At 44.6% G+C, this 21,858-nt stretch overlaps 1 long non-coding RNA gene across 1 annotated transcript; it reads left to right on the top strand.

Annotated features, from left to right (window-relative positions):
* Window positions 1-649: 649 nt before the first annotated feature.
* LOC125551631 (uncharacterized) lies at window positions 650-2,815 on the top strand. The gene is made up of 2 exons (XR_007302971.2): window positions 650-1,397; window positions 2,143-2,815. It is a non-coding gene; the product is annotated as an uncharacterized LOC125551631 (long non-coding RNA).
* The last annotated feature ends 19,043 nt before the right edge of the window (window positions 2,816-21,858 follow it).

The following is a 21,858-nucleotide window of genomic DNA, read 5'->3' on the forward strand; positions in this document are numbered from 1 at the left end:
GTTGTTGCGGCCGGAGGAAAGGTAGGCTCGCTTAACGGAGGCTGGAGAAGAAGATCGAGCCCGGCGAGGAAGCCGTCCATGGTGAGTTGGAGATGCGTCGGCGAGGGGCGCATGCAGGCGGGATACGGCGTGACCTCCCAAGGCGTCTGACCCCTGGATGACAGCTTGGCCGGAGACCGGGGCCTGTAACCCGGTCCTTGAGGCGGCGGAGCGGGGACACGCGGCGAGCCTCTGCGCCCGTGTAGCCGGCGGGGGGGCACGACACCGGCGACGAGGAGGGAGACGCTCGCCGACGGGGGGCTCGCGGGATGCGGAGGCTCTCGTTGGGAGTTGGTGGGGGCGCCTTGGGTAGGACAGCCGGCGGGAGGAGGCGCGCGGGACGGCGAGATCCAGGAGGGTGGCGGCGCTCGGGGAAGGGGATCGAGGGATGTCAGGGTAGGGATCGGGGCAAGCGGGTGGGGTGGGGTGTTTTTTTTCTGTGATCGGTTCGGTGGGGTTTTCGGGAGTTCGGAAACAGCTCGTCGCTCCTATATATAGGACCTGGCTGTGATCCAAATAGTGTATATATATATATATATAGAACAACACTATTCTAATCCGAGGATTAGAATAGTTATTTGGATCACGGTGTGCCTTATATAGCGCCCGAAGAGGCGTTCCCGAACTCCAACCGGTCAAAGAAAAAAACCACCGCACCCACTTCCCACGACTCCCTCCCCTACCCTCTCCCGAACCCATCTACCCACTCCTCACGGCATCGCGCCGCCGCCGCCGATCTTCTCCCGATCCACCGCCGCTGCCTACCCCGTCTCCTTCCAGCTCGCCGGCGCCCCCGCCTCCTTCTGGCCCGCCAGCGCGCACTGTCGCCCCCGCCTCCTTCCAGCGCGAGGCCGACCCACCCTACCTTCTAAGCAGGCCGACCCGACCAGCCGCTCCACCATTCGCCGGAGACGGCACCCCAATCGACCCGCCGTCCCACCGTCGGCCGGCACGACGCCTCGATCCAGTCCGCACTTCCAGCCCACTACGTCCCCACGCTGCCCTGGTCTCCCCCACCGTCGCAAGTAGCTACAGCACCGGCCATCTCCTGTCGCGGATCGGGCAGCCCCCCACCGCCACCCACAACCCGATGCATCGCCGCCCCGGCGGATCCACGCCGCTCCTCTGTCTCCTGGCCGATGCCCCTGGCTCATCCTGCTGCTCACCTCCTCACTCACATATGCATCAACAAAGACAGGTGGGTCGCTGCAGTTCACTTCGTGCCACAACAGCAGGGCGACTCTTCCAGGACGCATCTCACTTTTAACCGGCCCCAAATTCGCGCGCATGGAGGTGGTGATGCTCCAGTGAGCTCCTCCGTCCCCAGCCCGTCCCCTGATGCGGCCGCTGCACCACAGGTTCCTATCCATCGTGCCTCCTGTGTGCTTCTTCACACTTCACTTCTCTACTTCTTGGTGAGTGCACGCAAAATGTGCGCTAAAATGTCTCAGTGCACTAGTACTAGCTTTGTGTGTTCGTTTTCCCTTCTAGCTTAGCCCTTGTGCCTGCTAATTGATATAGCTTGCATTGCACGAGTGTTTTCCATGTGTGTTCTGCACTTTAGGTTCAAGTTCAAACAAAAATCATGTCTTGAAATAGTTCAGGTTCTACTGCCAAAGCGAGTTCAAAAAAACAATGTCGTGGAGGAGATATCTTTTTCTAAGATACTTTGAAAGCACTTTATGTGCTAGTTTTTAAAAAAGAAATGTAACAAATGTCCAAATGATAAACGAGCATGGAAACCTCAAGGTTCAGAACACTTTGCAGATTGGTAATGCGATAAAAGAGCATGGAAACCTCAAGGTTCAGATTGAACGTCTTCTGACAGACCTAATCCGGACATACGTAGTTCTCTGTACCTAAATATGAATTGAATGGACCAGGAAAGGAATCTACCGACCTTGATAGGTGTTGGGCATAGCAGTGCAGGATATTACCTTTTATTCTCAAGCTCACAAATCGCAGCATTGAAAAATTGCAAACAATAGAACAGAGAACATCAACAAATCTTGTGCTTTACCATTTCAGGTACACCCAAACTGAAATTGTGTGAACTTTTCTCTCGAGAAAAGGTAAAAAGCATTTTGTGTGGATGCATTTCAGGTACATGCTTCCACCCGGCCCTCTCCTCGCGCCTGCGCCCTTTGGTAGCCATGGATCTCAAATGGATGCATGCAGCAGCCGACATCCACGCGTCGCCCTGGCCAAAGCTCGCCGTGTCGGCTTCTGCGCGCTGCCCCAACCACCAGTTGAAGCTCTGCCTTGGACAACGCACATCGCGCGTCGCCCCAGTCTCCTGTCGGCTGCTGATGCACGTCGCTGCTGGTCTTCATGATGCGTCCCTGAACTTGCTCCGGCTTCAAGACCTCCACAGCGCTGCCGAAGCTCTGCCTTGGACGTATTTTGGTGAGGGATATAGAGATTCACGTAAGTTATGCTGAAGATCAAATTCAGAAAAACAGGCGGTTCAATGTTTAAATTATCTCCTTCGTTTCTGAATAATAAGTTGCATGCTCTGGTGGAATGGATTAGCGACGAAGAGTTTTACAATTTTCATGTTCAGCTCGATGCTATTTGTTGCCTAAATCACCCAGTATGGTGGGGTAATCTGAATTTCTATCCCTCTGTTTTTTGCGTGTGTGCCTGCTGTGCTGCCTATAGGTTGAAAACGAGCATTCACAGTGGGCTACATTAGAGAATAAATAATTTGGGCTGGGCTCATTGGTAAGTGGAGGCCTAGTAGTTCACAAACGATGCACGCTAGTGGATTTTGTTATCTTTGCAAGACTACTGGTTCACAAGCGATTAACGCTGTTCCTTGAAAAAAAAGAAGCGATGCACTCTTTTTCAATATTTGCACCAACACAAGTATTTCTAGCTACGCACGCATGTTTCTCTAAAAAATAAAACTACACGCGCCTGCCATTTTTTTGAATTGTTTGCTTACCACATGTGTCACGTGGTGCACACACGCATGTCGTTGATAGCTACTGTTTCGCAAATGAAATTTCTTGCGCTTAACATTTTTATTTTTATTTTAATCAATATGATCCATGGCATTTCATACATAAAAAACAATGGTTAGCAGTTCAAAAATTCATCACCCGAAGTTTCATTTTCTCGCTTCTAAAAATAAGCTTCATTTTCTCGCTTCTAAAAATTAAACATAGACGTCCAAATTAAAATAATAGGATAGTTCAATGGTTCGCCAATTACTAAAGAATAAACCAAGATGTTGAAATTACAAGAAATAATGGATCAATGTTCATTCAAGAAGTATAGAATTTTCCCATTTTCTTAAATAAAAACAAGTTGAAAAAAGTTCATCTAAAAATATTGTTTCATTTTCTAAACAATAAAACCAAGAAGTGCAAATTAGAAAGATGGTAGTTCAAATTCGAATAATGAAGCGGTTTGATGTTTATTAAAAAATTCAAAATTTCATCAATATTAAAGAATGAAAACAAGAAGTTCAAAAAATAAAAAACAAGAAGTTCAATTTTTTAAAATAGAGAGGTTTAAAATTTATACAAAGGATTTTCACCGTTTAAAAAATAAAAAAAACTCTGTAAATTTAAATTTAAATAATGGATCAGTTTAATATTTATTAAAAAATTACGATTTTTTCCATTACTAAAAGAAATAAACCAAGAAGTCCAATTACAAAGATAAAGAAATTGATATTTACAAAAAAAAACTTAGGATTTCCTTGTTACTAAAGGAAAAAAATGAAGAAGTTCAAAATAAAAAAAGAGTCGTTTGATGCGTACGGGAAAACAAAACTATAAAGTTCAATTTTTAAAAAATGTTTGATCCTCATATATAAACATTGTTTTTCTAAAAATAAGACTAAGAAGTTCAAATGAAAATAACAGAGAAGTTCGAACTGTATATAAAAAACTCACATTTTCTCATTATTAAAGAATAAAATGAAGAAGTTCAAATTAAAAAAAGGAACAACAAAAAAGTTTAAAAAAGATTTCCCCCTTTTTTATAGAAAAACTACAGGTTCAAATTTCGCGAGTATGTAAAAATGATCAACACCGGAAAGTTGCGTCTTTTCAATAGCTTTTCATTGGTATATCATTTGCTCAATTCAGGTAAGTGGGTGGGGAGTTAAGGGCAAAAAACAGCACGTGGAAAATAGAGTGAAGTTCAAACAGAACTACTCCAGAAGTTCAACCTCTTCACGCAGTGCATTTTCGGAGACTCTGTTTTTGCGATGAAGGCGGATCGCATGATCTAAGAAGTTCAGATTGATAACTGCGAGAAGTTCACGTACTACACGATGTGCATTTTGTATTAAAAAAGAATGAAAAAGCAAAGGATAAAAGTTTTATTGCTAGAAGTTCAAGTGGTCGGCTCGAGAAAGTTCAAAATTCTTGTAAGAGAGGTTGAACAAAAAATACGTGACAGAAGTTCGAGGTGAAAACAGTGGGAAGTTCAGCTACTACACGGAATGCGTTTCAGATAAGAATATAAGAATAGAAAACAAAAAGGCTTAAAAGGTTTGTTGCAAGAAGTTCATGTGCTCCTCCTAGCATAGTTCAAAATTCATGTGCGAGACGTCCGTCGTTCATTTATATGTTTAAAAAAAGAAGCAAAAACAACATTGTTTTGCCATTTTAAAACTGCTCGCACGGCAGGAATTTGTAACACTTGTCTACATGAAAAACTTGCTGCTATTCATAAGCTATCCAACGGTATATTATGTGCTACATTTTGACGAACATTTTAAAATTTGCATGTATACCGTTTACAACACGTTTTTATGCATTCAAAAAATTCTTACTTATTGAAAGAATTTTCATAGTGAAAACAATGAGAAGTTCAAGTACTGCAAGGAATGCATTTCAGGTGAGAATAAGAGTATAGAAAAATAAAAGCTTAAAAGGTTTGTTGAAAGAAGTTCAAGTGCTCTGTCCGGGGAAGTTCAAAAATTCTTGTGAGAGAGGTTCACCTTGTATTTCCATGCTTGTTTTTTTTCATATAAAAATCGAATACGATTCTTTAATCAAAATATAAAAAGGTGAAGTTCATTTACCTGTTCAAAAAATAAAAAACACAACGCCTTTTTCTGCACTTTTAAAAACAACTCATAAACGAAAAAATGTTTGCTAGAAGTTCAAGTGCTCGGCGAGGAAAAGTTCAAAAAATTCTTCTGGGAGAGGTTTACCGTGTATTTAGATGTCCAAAATACATAAAAAATGATATTTTTTGTGTTTTAAAATAATTCTCTCAAACCAGAGAGAAGTTCAAAGTGATAACAACCAGAAGTTCATGTACTACATGGTGTGTATTTCATATAAGAAAAATACAATAAAGTGAAACAGAGTGAAGTTCAAACAGACATGCCCCAGAAGTTCAACTACTTCACGCACTGCATTTCTGTTTGCGATGAACGCATAAATCATGATCTCGCCATTTTCTAATTTACTTCAAAACAGCAGGAATATCATTTGTGTAAGTTCAAGTCCTCGGTCGGAGGAAGTTTAAAAAATTATTGTGAGAGAGGTTTGTACAAACGGAATATCATTTGTGTAACACTGACGAATGAACGAGAAAATTACAAACAAAAATACGTCACAGAAGTTCAATGTGAAAACACCAGGAAGTTCAACTACAACGCTGAATGAATTTGAGATGAAAAACTTTTAAAATCATCACGAGTACGAAAAAACGATTAACACGGGAAACTTGCGTGCTTACAGCAGCTTTCCATCTGTATATCACCTGCTCAATTCCGGTGAATGAATGGAGAGTTACGAGCAGTGGATGGAGACCTACGAGCAAAAAAATCACGTGAAAAACAGAGTGAAGTTCAGGTACACGCGCCGAGAAGTTCAGGTTCTTCACGCGGTGCATTTTCGAAGAATCTGTTTCGCGATAAAGGCAGAACGAATGATCTCGCCATTTTCGCAATTACTTGAAAACGGCTAAGAATCATAGAAAACCATGAACATGAAAAAGTTTCGCATTTTTCGTAGCTTTTCAACGGTATATTATTTGCCCAATTCCGATAAAGTTTGTAGAAATTACGACGAAAATACGTTTTTCGCCATTTTCGAAACTAACTTGTAACAGTAAAGAATTGGGAGAAACAATACATACCAAAAAGTTTCGCATTTGTTCAAGCTTTCCAACACCATATCATTTGCTGCATTCGGACATACGGTTAAAAACTTAGCTCGAAAATACGAACTCGGTAGGACTTGGACCATTTTCTAAATTACTCTTAAACCATTCAAAATTAGAAAAAAACTTTCAAGATGAAAAAGTAGCGCATTTTCATAAGCTTTCCAACGTCGTATCATATGCCTCCATTGGATTAGCCGTTTAGAAATGACATCGAAAAAACGAACTCAGCTGTTCGGTTTACGGAATTTTACGTTTTTTCAAATTACTCTTTAACCATAGGGAATTAGAGAAAACTTTCAATATGTGGAAGGAGCGGTTTTGCAGCAGCTTTCCAACGCCATATTATATGCCTTATTCCGATAAACGGTTTATAAATGCGATCGAAAATACGATTCACGTTTTTTGTGCGAAGAAAAACGATTTTCAAAACTGCTCTTAAACCGCTTATATTTTGCCAAAAATTTAAGTTGGGTCATGATATTGATGTCCATAGCTTTCCGACGGTATATCGCAAGCCCCATTTGGGCAATGTTGGCAGAAGTTCAACCTAGTTCACAGGGAAGTTCAACGTACTACTAGCGGGGCAGGTCAGGTTGTGATCAGAATATTATTCTGATCCCGTGATCAGAATAGTGGTTATATATATCAAGATATTGCCCAAATGGGGCAATATATATACACAGCCCGTCTATTTTGATAATATTATCTGAATAGTTATTCTGATAACACTTCCGCACTGCATGCTCAACGCGAGGGCACTGCACTTTCTTTAGCAAGAGCACTGCATTACAGAGGCTAGTGAACTTCGCGTCGGAAAAAACTGTGCGTAGTGTTTTTTCGATACTGTTTTCGCTCTAATTTTTTAACCGTTTATTGGAACGAGGCGTGTAATATACCGTCGGAAAGCTACGGATTAGGTGCAACTTTGCCATGTTGAACACTTTTCGAGATTCCCCGCGGTTTAAGAGCAGTTTCAAAAACGGTGCGACCCATGAATAGGGGCAACGAGCGTTTTTCGCGTTTTTTTCTAAACCGCTCGTCGGAATGAGGCAAATGATACATCGTTGGATAGATATCGTCGAGGCGCATCTTTTTCATAACTATTGTTTTCTCTAATTCGTTATGGTTTAAGAGCAGTTTCAAATTTATCAAATCGCGGAATTCTGTTTTTCAAATATTTTAAAATTTTCGATATTGTTTTCGCTCTAGTTTTTTAACCGTTTGTCGAAACGAGGCGTGTAATATACCGTTGAAAAGCTATGGACAAGGCGCAACTTTCATATGTTGAAATGTTTTTGAAACTCCTTCCGGTTTTAAGTTAATTTTAAAAATCGTGCGGCTGACGACGAGTGGCAGCGGCCGTTTTTCATGAAATTTTTACAAACCGCTGATCAGAATGATTCAAACGATACGCCGTTGGAAAGATATCGATGAAGCACAACCTTTTCATGTAGAACACCCTCTCTAATTCTTTACGGTTTAAGAGGTATTTCGAATTTACCGAAATGCGGACACTCTGTTTTTGGCGACACCCCAAATCGACATGGGTACTTCATCCGACTGAAAACTGCACTGCATCGGACGAAAAACTGCACTGCATCAGACGGGTAAGAGATCTGCATGATTTCTTTTATTAAAACATAATTTTTTTCAAGGACAAGAATGTAACACCCCGGATGTAACTTTCCCAATTTGTACTCCAACTCTTGCCGTTTCTGGCATTAAGTTATATTTATTTCTCGGGTTCGGGTTTTTGTCTCCGTGTGTTGTTGTCATTGTCATGCATCTCATAGCATGTCATCATGTGCATTGCATTTGCATACGTGTTTGTCTCATGCATTCGAGCTTTTTCCCTGTTGTCCGTTTTGCATTCCGGCGCTTCGTTCTCCTCCGGTGGTCATTTCTAGCTTTCTTTCGTGTGTGGGGATTAAACATTTCCGGATTGGACCGAGACTTGCCAAGCGGCCTTGGTTTACTACCGGTAGACCGCCTGTCAAGTTTCGTATCATTTGGACTTCGTTTGATACTCCAACGGTTAACCGATGGACCGAAAAGGCCTCGTGTGTGTTGCAGCCCAACACCCCTCCAATTTGGCCCAAAACCCACCAAACTCTGCTCCATATCCTAGAGCGTTCGATCACGATCGCGTGGCCGAAAACCGCACCTCATTTGGACTCTCCTAACTCCACTTATGCCTATAAATAGCCCCCCCGTTTTCGGATCTCGGATCTCTCCCCGTCCAACCCCCAAAAAAAAACATCTCCGCGCCGACGGACATGTCCGGAGCCTAGCCGGACACGTCCGCCACCGCCCCGCGCCCAACCGGACGCTGCCACGTGGCACCGGCCACACCCGCCGCCGCCGGGCCCGAAGGCCCGTAGCCGGCCCCCGACGCCGCCTCCGCGGGCCAGAGGAGACGCCCGCACCGTCGCCCTTCTCCTCCGACGCCGGCCGCCGCCCCGCCACCGCTCGCCACCTCGCCGGGCCGGCGCCGCCCCACCGCCGCCGCCCGGAGCACGCCGCGCCGCCGCGGGCCACCCCCTCCGCCGGGCCGGAGCAAGCTCCACCGGCACCCGGTCCTCTCCACCGACCCCGGCCTTCTTCCCCGTCGGATCCGGCGAGCAGCTACAGTAAATTCGGCGACCTCGATTCCTGTGCCCGATCTGGATCTAGATCTGGAAATTGGACGGTTGACTTTCTCCTCCCGAAACCCTAATTTTTATGCATACTTTGACCGGCCGTATCTCCGCATCCGTAGCTCCGTATTGGGCATATAATATATCAAAATGTTCGTCTCGACGAGTACATCGTTTCATTCCATCACATCATTTTCATTTGAGCTCATCTTGATGCCCAAAATTCTATTAGAAGGAGGCTTCGTGAGTTAATTGTCAGATCTGCTAGTTCATCTTAGACTTTTGTCATTTTTGCCATGATTATTGTGTGCATGCTATGCCTGTGAGTCCTTCATATGTTTTGTTAAGGATTTTGTCTTCTTTCCAGAGGTGCAACCCATGCATTTTTAGGATGTGTGTGGTGACTTTTGCAAGCTTGCAAAGTGAGGCACCCGGGAAATCTGTTTTCAGGGACTTAGTTGTTTTCACTAAGTCTGGGATTATTTAGTTCATGATGCCATATGTTCAGCTTGTTTCCTAGTGATCCGTGCCTCTTTTGAGGATGATCAGTAAAGGAGTGTTGTTAATCATGTTATGCTCTATCCATCCGTGTCTTTGTTTGCAATTTTGGAGTACCCTAGCTTGAGTCAATCGAGCTCTACTTTTGCTTCGTGGTGAATCCGTGCAGATCGTCAACTCGTTTGCGATTTTGCCGATGTTATTGTAGTTGATCCGTGCATGCTATGCCATTGTTCTTGCCATGTCTAGCTAGCATTTTGTGCCTTCTTAATGGATGTATGCTTGCCTTGCCATGACTTGCACCATAGTGAGTGCATCGAGCTCGTTTACATGCCTTCGCGAGTTATATTTCAGCATGTCTCAGTTTTCACGAAGTCTGAAAACTGATTGTGTTTTAGCTATGTTCGTGTGCCTGTTAGTATATTTTGTGATCCCTTTTGGCCCCAGGTCACTTTGGGACTTTTGTTAATCTTGTTGAGTAGCTCCATGCCATGTTCTTGTCCTAATCAGGTCATGTATCATGTTGTTTTGCTGCTCTGAAGAGGGCTTCGTGATCTGAAATTTCAAACAAGTGTTAATTTCACTAAGTCTGAAATCTGTTTTGCATTTGCGTTTTTGCCATGCTTGTTTGAACCTCTTAATGGATGAATTGGCCGTAGCTCAGTGCTAGTCTTTTGTTAAGCATCTTGTGTGCTGCCATGTATTTTGTTGTCATGTTTGGTGGCTGTAGCATGTTCATTTCGTTGCATTTAGATGCCTACTTGCTGTAAATCGCAGACCGGTGTCATTCTTAAAACGCTTGCAATTTCCAAACCGTAACTCCGATTCTGATGATCTTTATATCGTTTTCAAGCGATTTCATCTCATCTTTCCAGTGGCACCCTTGGAATTCCAAGTTGAGACCAGGTTCATGCATTCCCTGTCATATCTTGCATTTTGCATCCCGCATCGCATCCCGCATAGCATATCATCATTTTGTCATATTGCTTGTTCTTGCACGTGGTTGATTGTATCCTTGTTGCTTGTTTGTCTTGTTTGGGTAGAGACGGGAGGCGAGTTCGCTACCGAGGAGCCCGTTGAGTTTGCTTGTGAGGATCCAGTCAACTCTGACAACTTTGCAAGCAAGATGATCATACCCCCGAAATCACTACTACTTTGCTATGCTAGTTTGCTCGCTCTTGCTATGCCAATGCTACGATGCCTACCTTTTGCTTGTCAGCCTCCCAATTGCCATGTCAAACCTCTAACCCACTGTAAGTGCATCTAGTGCCACCCCTAGTTGGTTTTGGAGTATTAACGACAAACCTAGTTGAGGGACTAATGTGTTTGTGAGAATTGCAGGATAATACAGGTAGAAGTCCCTCATTGATTCGGTTTTACTACCAGAGATGACCCCTAAAATGTATGAAGACATTGAAGACAAAGGTGGTACATGAAGATATTCACTTTGAAGACTATGACAAAAGAAGACACGTTATGAAGCATATGGAGCTCGAAGACTTAGATCTTTCGTAGTTCTTTTTCTTTTATGTTGAGTCATAGGAACCACCGTACTGTTAAGTGGGGTCCAGGAAAACCAGTCAAAATAACTGAAGTGATGCCTAAATCAAAAACCTATGTCTTCGAGTGAAGACAATGAGAGCGAATCTTGTCCAGAGCCGGACAAGTCAGCTTTGCTTGTAGCCCAAGTAAAGTTGCCATGAGAGTTTGAAATCTGACCGTTGAGACACGTGTCAGTTCCTTAGTGACCCAGGGTCATTTCGGACAAATCAGGTCGGGTTGCCAAGTGGCTATAAATAGCCCACCCCCACAACCATAAACGGTTGGCTGCTCAGATTTCAGTGCACGGCTTTTGTCGTTTAAGAGCAACCCACCTCGAAGCCTTTGAGAGAAAATTCCTAGTGAGGAGAAAACCCCTAACCACCCAGAGTCAGAGCAAATTGGGCATCACTTGAGTCTTCTTGTCTGTGTGATCTGAAGACTTATTACACTTGAGGACTGTGAATCCTCCAGACGGTTAGGCGTCGCGTTCAGAGCATCCAAGAGACATTGTGGATTGCCAGTGAACGAAGTTTGTGAAGGTTTGGGAGTCTACCTTGAAGACTTGCCGGAGTGATTGGGCGAGGACTAAGTGACCTTAGCTCAAGGAGAATACGGTGAGGACTTGGTGTCCTGGACTGTGTGTTCAGGAGTAGGTGTCCGGGCCTATGTGTCCTAAGGTTTAAATACCTAGCCGCTCCAACCAGACATACAGTTGTCACAGCAACTGGAACTGGTCCAACATATCATTGTCTTCAACGAGTCACTGGTTTCATCTTCACCTCCTTATCTTACTGTTACATGTTGTGAAGCCATTGCATACTTGCTTTATCTTTTGTCTTCACAACGTGAATGTATGATCTGTTTGGCTTCATAACTTCTTCCTACCTGATCCTTATTACACTGCAGTTGTTTGTCCTCGTGCTTTCACTCTATTGAATACTTGACCATGGCTGGCCTAGTGTAATCTAACTTCCGCTGTATAGTAATAGGCATAATCTTCGTTGTTTGTCTTCATAACTTCCACGTTTTGAAGACTTTCATAAAAATCGCCTATTCACCCCCCCTCTAGTCGATATAACGCATTTTTAATTGGTATCAGAGCAAGGTGCTCCCTTGTTCTGTGTGATTCGGTTTAACCACCTGGAGTTTTAGCTATGTCGACTGCAGGGATAGTCAAAGTCTCCGCTGCTTGCCCCGTCTTCGATGGAACTGAATATCCCTATTGGAAGAATAAGATGCACATGCATCTTGAAGCTATTGACGTCGACCTATGGTATGTCGCCGAGAACGGCATTCCCAAGGCTGGAGAAGGTGTCACTACTGCTGATGTCAAGAAGTTCACTCAACTGGACTCTACTGCCAAAAATATCATCTGTGGCCATCTGACAAAAGGACAGTATGGCCGTGTGAGTGCCTTGAAGACATCCAAGCTGGTCTGGGACTGGCTCTCCAAGGTCAATGAAGGCGTCTCAACCCAGAGAGATCAAAGAATCAGTGTTCTTCGCAACCTCTTCAACCGACTCAAGCAAAATGACAATGAGAATGTCCAGCACACATTTGAGCGGCTCACTGACATCACAAATGAGCTTCAAGCCCTCGGCGCCACTGAGATCATCAAACATGAAATCGTCAAGACGCTGCTGAGATCACTTGATAGTTCGTTTGACATCCTGGCCCTGATGATTCAAGAACGTCCTGATTTCAAGACACTCGATCCGTCTGACATACTTGAGAGGCTCAACACACATGAGTTTCAGCTTTCTGAGAAAAGAGATATCTACGGTCCAAACTATGGGCGAACTCGTGCCTTGAAGGCAAAAGCTGTTTCCTCATCTGAAGAAGAATCTGACTGCAGTTCTGATGATCCTGAAGACATTGGAAGAGAACTCGCAATGTTAGTGAAGAAGTTCCAAAAATTCACCAAGAAGAAAGGCTTCAGAAAATCTTCATGATCAAGCTCAAGGAATGATGAAGCTTTTGCTCATGACTACAAGAAGAAAACATGTCACAAGTGCAAGAAAACTGGACACTTCATCTCTGAGTGTCCACAGTGGGACGATGAGAACAGAAGGAAGAAGAAGAGCAAGGAATATGATTCTGACGACAAGAAGAAGAAGAAATACTCAAAGTCTTCTTCCAAGTCTTCCTCAAAGTCTTCATCACACAAGAAGAGCTCATTTGGCAAGGCACGTGCGTTTGTTGGCAAGGAGATGGATTCAGAGGAGGAGTCCGCATCTAAGGAGGCAGAGGTGGAGTCTGAGGAGGAGTCTGATTCTGGCATTGCGAGTCTGGCTACAGCATACGTCGCCAAGTCCATCTTCAACACTGAAGACAATGACTGCATCACCGACACCGACGCAAATGACAAGAACGACTCCACTCCTACCTACTGCTTCATGGCACGCGGTGCCAAGGTAAACACACGCACTGCTCGCTATCAAACATCTAGTGACGATGACTCTGACTGTGATTCAAAACCCAGCTACAAAACACTTGCTAAAATTGCAACTGAACAACAGAAAGCTATGGAACATATTCAAAAACTGTTAGACAGAAGCGATGATCTGTTGGGTGCTGAAATGACTCGATCTGAATCCTTAATTGAAGACATAAAAAACCTTCACGTTAAGTATCAGGAACTTGAAGATCGTCTTGATACTCTCTCAACAACTCATGAAAAGCTTTCCTATGATTATCTTCAAAGGAAGCAAGAACTTGAGAAATTGAGAGCGGCTCATGAAGATCTTAAAAAGGAAAACGAGTCACTTCGCGCCGAACAGATCAGTCCCGCTCAGGAAGGATTTGAACCACCATGTCTTAAATGCATTGAGCGTGATAATGCTACTTCTGTTGCTGAATGTTCCACTGCTACTGCTGTTGCAATATCTTCAACTGTTGATTTGGTAACTAACCCCTCTGCTGAGGATACCACTGCTATTGCTGATGAGAATGCTAGGTTGAAGACATTGCTTGAAACAGGGATGTACAAAAGTCTTAAAGGACATCAGACATTATGTGATGTCCTCAAGAAGCAGATTCTGAACCGAAACCCTAGGAGAGAGGGTGTTGGGTTCTTAAGGAAAATAAATGTAGATGGCTCTTACTGGAAACCTGAGCAGTACCCCAAAACCACATGGGTTGCTGCAAAGGAAACTTCAGCAGATCCATCCAATTTATCTGGCTTCACATGTGCTAACCCCATTATTATTGATGAATCCTTTGATGCAAACTATAAACTGTTTAAGAATCAAAATGGTGAAGTGTTTGCCACGTACATTGGTACTAACTGCAGGAATGGACCGCCTATAAAGAAGATCTGGGTTCCGAAAAGGTGTCTGGAAAATCTTCCTGTGAATGTCTTCATGACACCTCACTTGAAGAAGACAAACCTCAGACCTAAGGCTTCATACGGTCCAAAGGCTTCATACAATCAGAGGACTCACCTGAGTCACACTAACGCAAATGTTTTGCAGGGAAACCATACTCAGGCATATGAATATGAAAGCGGTTCATCGAACCGTCATGTTCATATGACCAAAAATTATTCTGCTTATTCCTATGAGTATTATTGTCCACCTGCAAAACTGTTTGCTAAGGCTTCAAAGCCAAAATTCTCAGATGCTGCACTTAGACTTATTGCTTCTAAGCCACCCTTGAAAATGTGGGTGGTTAAGAAAGCTTAACTCTCTTTTGCAGGGAAAGGTCTCCAGCAGAAAAACAAAATCTTCTGATGCTATTGCTGGGGACCTTAAAAATCTTGTGGGGCGCAAGATAAAATGCCCAAATGGCATCGTTATGTACCTCGTTCCTGAATCGCATGCTACTTTCCCGATTAGTTCTAATCTGGATCTAAGTTTTCATAACCCGCTAGTTCGTCAAATGTTTATGCTTCACAATTCTCTTCATGAAGCCTATCCCCCTAACTGCACTGTAGGGTACGATACCAGCGACTTCAAAGTCTTCAGAATGGATTATTGACAGTGGGTGTACAAATCACATGACTGGCAAAAGAAGCCTTCTTATGGACTCAACATTACGTCCATCCGACAAGAGCCACATCACATTTGCTGACACTGGTAAAAGTAAGGTATTGGGTCTAGGTAGAGTTGCAATCTCAAAGGATCAACACATGGATAAAGTCATGCTTGTTGAATCCCTTGGCTTCAACTTAATGTCTGTCTCAATGCTTTGCGATTTGAATATGATCGTAATGTTTGGAAAATATCGTTGCCTGGTACTAATGGAATCTGACAAGTCTCTAGTGTTTGAAGGGTATCAGAAAGGTGATTTGTACGTGGTAGATTTCTCAGCAGGGCCACAACTTGCAGTATGTCTTCTTGCAAAAGCTTCAGAATGCTGGCTTTGGCATCGGAGGCTTGGGCATGCTGGCATGAGGAACCTCCACACCCTTGCGAAGAAGAAGCATGTCATAGGCATCGAGGGCGTCAAGTTCAAGAAAGATCACTTATGCGGTGCCTGTGAAGTAGGGAAAATGACAAGGGCAAAACATCCTTCGAAGACAATCATGACTACTACACGACCCTTCGAACTGCTCCACATGGATCTTTTCGGTCCCACTCACTACTCCACATTTACTACTTCTGCTTGCCTCTATGGCTTTGTCATTGTTGATGATTATTCTAGATATACGTGGGTGCACATAATCCTTTACAAGACTGAAGTGCAGGATGTCTTCAGACGCTTCGCCAATCGAGCTATGAACAATTTTGGCGCCAAGATAAAGCACATCAGAAGTGACAATGGCACTGAATTCAAGAACACTGGCCTTGATACATATCTTGATACCTTGGGCATCACACATGAATTCTCAGCTCCGTACACGGCACAGCAGAATGGCGTCGTCGAATGCAAGAACAGAACACTCATTGAGATGGCCAGAACTATGCTAGATGAATACAAGACTCCAAGAAAATTCTGGACTGAAGCCATTGACACTGCATGCCATACAATCAATCGTGTTTATCTTCACAAGCTTCTGAACAAGACATCTTATGAGCTCCTAACTGGCAAGAAGCCAAATGTCAGTTACTTCAGAGTATTTGGCGCAAGGTGCTGGATCAAGGACCCACACCACACCTCAAAGTTTGCACCAAAAGCACATGAGGGCTTTATGCTTGGATATGGAAAGGATTCGCACTCCTACAGAGTCTTCAATCCCTTTCATTACAAAGTGGTTGAAACAGTGGATGTGCGGTTCGATAAGACAAATGGTTCACAAAGAGAGCAACTGCCAAATGTGCTAGATGAGATTCCAGCTAGTGAATCAATCAAGCTAATGGGAACTGGAGAGATTATACCTTCTGAAGCTCATCCTGAAGAAGAACTTATCATCGCAGCACCTGATCAACATGAAGACAATGCTCAGCCTGAAGACATTCCTCCCAACAACAACACAGATCAGCAAGAGCAAAGTCTTCGCCCCGTACATCCTCGTGTTGCCAATGAAGTGCAGATTGACAGAATAATTGACAGCATCAATGCACCTATTCCACTCACTCGTTCAAGGGCAACTCAGCTAACAAATTTCTGTGGGCACTTCGCATTTGTATCAATATCAGAACCCAAGAAAGTTGAAGAAGCCTTCATGGAACCTTAATGGATTCAAGCTATGCAAGAAGAGCTTCAACAGTTTGAACTGAATAATGTATGGGAACTGGTCAAGCGTCCTGATCCACGGAAGCACAACATAATAGGCACCAAATGGATATACCGCAACAAGCAAGATGAGCATGGTCAAGTTGTCAGAAACAAAGCTCGTCTCATTGCTCAAGGATATACTCAAGTGGAGGGCATTGACTTTGATGAAACATTTGCCCCTGTGGCTAGGCTTGAAGCCATACGCATACTGCTGGCCTATGCAAATCATCATAACATACTTCTATATCAAATGGATGTGAAAAGTGCCCTTCTCAATGGCAAGATTGAAGAAGAAGTGCATGTTGCACAACCGCCTGGCTTTGAAAATCCAAAACATCCTGACATGGTGTACAAGCTCAACAAGGCACTGTATGGCCTCAAACAAGCCCCCAGGGCCTGGTATGACACACTCAAATACTTTCTGAAGAGCAAAGGCTTCATACCTGGTTCCCTGGATCCCACTCTTTTCACGAAGACATATGATGGTGAACTGTTTGTGTGCCAAATATATGTGGATGACATTATCTTCGGCTGCACCAATCAGAAGTACAGTGAAGAGTTTGGATATATGATGCAAGAGCAATATCATATGTCCATGATGGGGGAGCTGAAGTTCTTCCTTGGTCTTCAAATACGACAACAACGCAATGGCATCTTCATATCTCAAGAGAAGTATCTCAAAGATTGCCTGAAGAAGTTCGGTATGCAAGACTGCAAAGGCTTCACAACACCAATGCCAGCCAAACATCATCTAGGTCCTGACGACAATGGTAAAGAGTTCGATCAAAAGGTATACCGCTCCATGATTGGTTCTTTGCTTTATTTATGTGCATCTAGGCCAGATATTATGCTTAGTGTTTGCATGTGTGCTCGATTTCAAGCGGCACCAAAGGAGTCGCATCACTTAGCTGTGAAGCGAATTCTTCGATATTTGGCTCACACCCCAACTCTAGGATTATGGTATCCCAAGGGCTCAGAGTTTGATTTGGTTGGATTTTCGGATGCTGATTATGCTGGTGACAAAGTTGATCGCAAGTCTACATCAGGCACATGTCATTTTCTGGGACGATCACTTGTATGTTGGTCTTCAAAGAAGCAGAACTATGTATCTCTCTCCACTGCTGAATCTGAATACATTGCTGCTGGATCTTGCTGCGCTCAGCTTCTATGGATGAAGCAAACACTCAAGGACTACGGCATTCATCTGAAGCAAGTGCCACTTTACTGCGACAACGAAAGCGCCATCAAGATTGCCAACAACCCAGTTCAGCACTCGAAGACAAAGCACATTGAAATTCGTCATCACTTTCTCAGAGATCATGTTGTGAAGGAAGACATTGATATCATACACGTCAACACTGAAGAACAATTGACAGATATCTTCACCAAGCCCTTGGATGAGAAGAGGTTTTGCAAGTTACGGTGTGAGCTAAATATCCTGGAATCCTCAAATGTCCTGTGATCAGGCACACATCCTAACACTTATGCATATGATGACTTAGATGTGCAACACACAAAGTAAAGTATATCTTCAATCAATGAAGACATACATTCTAAGTGTGAATACATTAATGTGGAATTTGACTTTGGAGCGCCACGATAATTGTGCGCCGTGTCTGGGTCTAATACTTCCTATACCGTGGGTAACTCCACCACCAAACGTTCAATTTTGAAGTGTTTCACTCATGGCGTTACCTTGAAATATCTTCACATTTGGTTTGGCTTCGTACTCAACATGTCTTCATGATTATCTTCACTACGTTGATTATATAGATATATATACTAGTGTTCTGTCCTCTACAGCATTCACTTATAGCTATGTCTTCTTGGTTGAATCTTTTGAACTAAGTGAATGTGATCGGACCCTAATCTATCTATGCTTTCTATCTAAAATTCTATCTCTCCAAGTCATATGCATTCTATTGAAACTGTCGAATGTCTTCACTGCGTCCTTGTCAGCAGAAGATACAGAGACAACCATAAAGTCCGTTTTCAATGCTCTTTCCTCCACATAAAATCCGGAGAAGCAGGAACTACCGCCCGACAATCCAGGCGTGCGTGGGATGTGGAACTGCCCCCAAAATACCGCATGATGGCCACGTACTACTCAAATGCGAATCGCCAGGGGCACCTGAGTAATAGCGCAGTGCCGCCCCTGCGCCTATAAGTTCACACTTACCACGGTCACTATCTCCTTCTTCCACCCTCGCACGAACCCTAGCGCCACCGCTAGCACTCGACGACGCCGGCGACGAAGCGCTTCGCTGCCGCAACTTCTCCGACGCCGTCCTCACGCCGACTGCGGACATCGTCCTCTCCGCCGTCGCCATAGGTGTCTTCCATCGCCAAGTTAGGGCACGGAGGACCGAACTGCTCGGCATCATCTCCCATTTCCGTCTGGCAGTTCCAAGTGTGGTAAATAAAACTTCTTTTTACAGCCCCTTTTGATCTCATGGTTCTGTCACTTTCTACCATAAGAAGTTTATCTTCACACAAGTTAGATATCTCAATCTGCATCTCATAACCTGCCTAGCATATTCACTTGTGCTTCATGAAGTAGTTAGATTCCTCATTTGTACTGATCTGTGGGTTCGTACAAATCTGGAACCAACTTCTTATCTATGAGTGAATGTCTTCGCACGATGAGGTCAATGTCTTCTAAACTGATTAATCTTCAAAACCTTCTGAGAATGCATATGACCTCTTCCCCTTCCTTCGCACCTTAATGCTGTCACAGGTACATGTCCGTGGGAGAATCCTTCGGTTCTCATAGTCTGCATTCATTTGCAGAATTCCTACAGCATCACATAAACTCTCCTGAAGCCAGTTCCTGTTGGTCCAGAAAAAGAAAGCCCTTGAAGCCTTTGAAAGTTTTGAAGCCTTTCAAGTTAAAGTTTATGGCTTCAGAAGCAGCAGCAAGGAAGGGGGGCAGACAGAGACGTGAGGGAACTTCCAAAGATCTGCCTGAAGACTTGGCAGAAATGTACAAAACAGATCCAGAAGAGAGCTATGGGCAGCGCAAGACCCGAATCCAATGGATTCGACGCTATTGGGCAGAACAGTGGTTCAAATACCGCTTCGTCACTCAGGAGTATGCTGAGAAAAGTGCCATCAGAAGACCATGGGGGGACATCCGTTTCAAGAATCTCATGCCCAGGACCAGAGATGAAGCCATTGCTCAAGGCTTCTACCCATGCATGGTCCGAGGACCACAGCCTGATGATGCGCATCCGTCGTCACTCCTCTGGTGTCGTGACGACAATCTGTTCAAGCGCAACTACCAGTTTGCTCAACAATCTGCGAAGCTGAACAAGAAGAAATTTGGGTTAGACTTCAACCCTGGCCCCTCCGCACCAAGGGCAGATGGCACACGCTACGCAGAACCCAATGTCATCGGTCCGTTTGCCAACCTTGAGGGCCTTATCACTCACATCTTAGTCCAAGGGACTGCCGTGAATGACCCTCCAGCTGATTCTGAGTCTGATGAAGCTCCTGCTGTGCCGAAGCCAAAGCAGTCAAAGAAGACAAAAGCTTCAAAGCTGGCCCCTTCATCAAAGATCTCAAGGGCGAAGCCGTTGAAAACTGCACCTCCTGAAGTCAGTGTGCAGTCTGAAGACGTCTCCCGCGTCTCCAAGCCCCAGAAGGAAAAGGTGCCCTAGCAACAAACCGGCAAAGAGCTCACTGCTGCTGCCATTCTGCGCAGCGAAGCCATTGATCTATCAAGCGATGAAGATCTTGGAGATGACGCTCTAGAGCAGCTTATCAAAAGCAAAGAAGAAGCTGAAATCTTCAACAATTTGCCTCTCTTTGATGTCGCCATCATCCACAACTTCATCGACGAATGGTTTGCATCACCAGACATAAGCTTCGAAGATCTGTAGCTGCCTGTCGGCCTCAGCGTCGCCTTCCAAGGCGCAATTGCTTCAGAACTGGCCATTACTCAGCGCATTGTTGAGCTGAAGCAGAAAATTGATCATGAAAAGGCTCAGTTCAAGAAGCACATGGCCAGGCTCAGCGTGCAGGAAATGAAGAGCTTCAAAACCATGTTGCATGAGCTCAAGGAAAATTTCCTGAAGAAGCGTGCTGAAGCTCAGGGCTCGCATGAGCAGATGAAGTCTCTGGCAGAACAATGTGTGCAGGCCTACAATGAGGCCGAGAAGCGCAAGGCACTTGGGCGTCCTGGCATCGACCCCAAGATGGCCGCGAAGAAGAAGAAGCAGCCTGCTGTGAATGAACCAGAGGCACCAAGACAAGAAGCTATTCCGATTGTCTTCCCAACCGCCATGACTGGCTCGAAGCCAAAGAGCCGGTCAACCGCTTCAGAGCTTAAGAAGACTCGGAATGCAGAGGCTGATGCTAGGAAGAGGAAACACTCTGAAGCCTCTCCTTCTGACCCCACCAAGAAGAAGCGCAAGATCAAGAAAGCTCGGGCTGCTCCCACAGAGCCCTTGATGGTTGAACCCCTCTCTATCATTCACCCCAATGCAGAAAGACGACTAACAGTTCATGAGCGTGCTCCCACAGAGGCTCCTGAAGCTGAAGATATTCCAGTAGCTGACCCCATAGCTGCTGAAGACTTTGGTCACCAAGACAATGTACAAGATGATCCAGCCCTTCCTCAGCTTGAAACAAGCGAATTCATCAGTATTGGTCGTCCTCTGATGCCAATGGCACAAGATGAGTCATGGGCGGATCGCCCTCAGGAGGAAGAAGACTTTGAGGCCCAGCCCACTCCGACCCCACAAGCGTCGTCTGCGTTCGGTAGGCTTCGCAAAGGTCCAAGGCCTCAAGTCCATACTGAAGAAATTCCGGCTGCATCAGCCGAAGACAATGAAGAAGCACCACCAAAACCCACTTCCCGCTCCATCAAGATGCAGTTCTCCAGGAGAACGTGCCTGAGTTTGCTCCTCCAACTACACAAGCGGAGGAAGAAAATGTTGCGGCTGCCACCACAAACACTGAAGCCAATGTGGAGCCCGCCCCACCAAATGCTTCAGCGGACAGCGAAGCTACTGAGCCAGACACTTCTGTTCCTGAGTCTGCTGCAGGTCCACAGTTTGATTATCATATTGAGCATAGGCCTCATGTCCAGAAGCCAGTCCCAAGGCTTCCAAGGTTCCCAGGTCCTGCATCAGCACCTGGCTCCTTTGATATTAATAGCTTCAAGGCAGACAATACATTTTTCAACAGCTCCAAGAACCCCTATTCAAGGGAAAGGATTGTATCAGACAGGTTCTGGAGCTATCCTCAGCGCAGCTACTACTCAAGCATCTTATACAACCAAGGTCGCATCTTCCCGCACAAGCGCCTTGAGGTTGAAGCCATTGCTGGTCTGCCATGTCTTGAG

The sequence above is a fragment of the Triticum urartu genome, chromosome 1A, assembly GCF_056163025.1.
Source record: "Triticum urartu cultivar PI428250 chromosome 1A, HENAU_Tu73, whole genome shotgun sequence".
NCBI lineage: Eukaryota > Viridiplantae > Streptophyta > Magnoliopsida > Poales > Poaceae > Triticum > Triticum urartu.